Raw genomic sequence first — 429 nt, forward strand, 5'->3', positions numbered from 1 at the left:
GGGACAAGGGAGAGTGTCTTTAAACTTAGGTGGGACGATTCAGATTAGATGCCGGGGGAAATCTTTCCACAGAGGGTGGTGAGGCGCTGGCACAGCTGCCCAGAGAAGCTGTGGTGCCCCATCCCTGGAGGCGCTCAAGGCCAGGTTGGATGGGGCCCTGGGCAGCTGAGCTGGTGGGGGGCAGCCCTGCTCACGGCAGGGGTTGGGGTGGGTGGGCTTTGAGGTCCCCTCCGACCCAAACCATTCTGTGATTCTTTTATTCTCTGATCTTCCTATTCTCTGATTTTCTGATGTTATGAAAATGGGACGTGTAAAATGCTGAATAAGTCTCTTCCATACAGCTAGTATTGCTGCGGGGCGGGGCCGTGCCCTCAGCACCCAGGACAGCAGGCGCGCCCCCGCCGGCCATAACGGTAACACAAGGCGCGT

This window comes from Tympanuchus pallidicinctus, unplaced genomic scaffold, assembly GCF_026119805.1.
Source record: "Tympanuchus pallidicinctus isolate F22 unplaced genomic scaffold, pur_lepc_1.0 scaffold14, whole genome shotgun sequence".
NCBI classification, from domain to species: domain Eukaryota; kingdom Metazoa; phylum Chordata; class Aves; order Galliformes; family Phasianidae; genus Tympanuchus; species Tympanuchus pallidicinctus.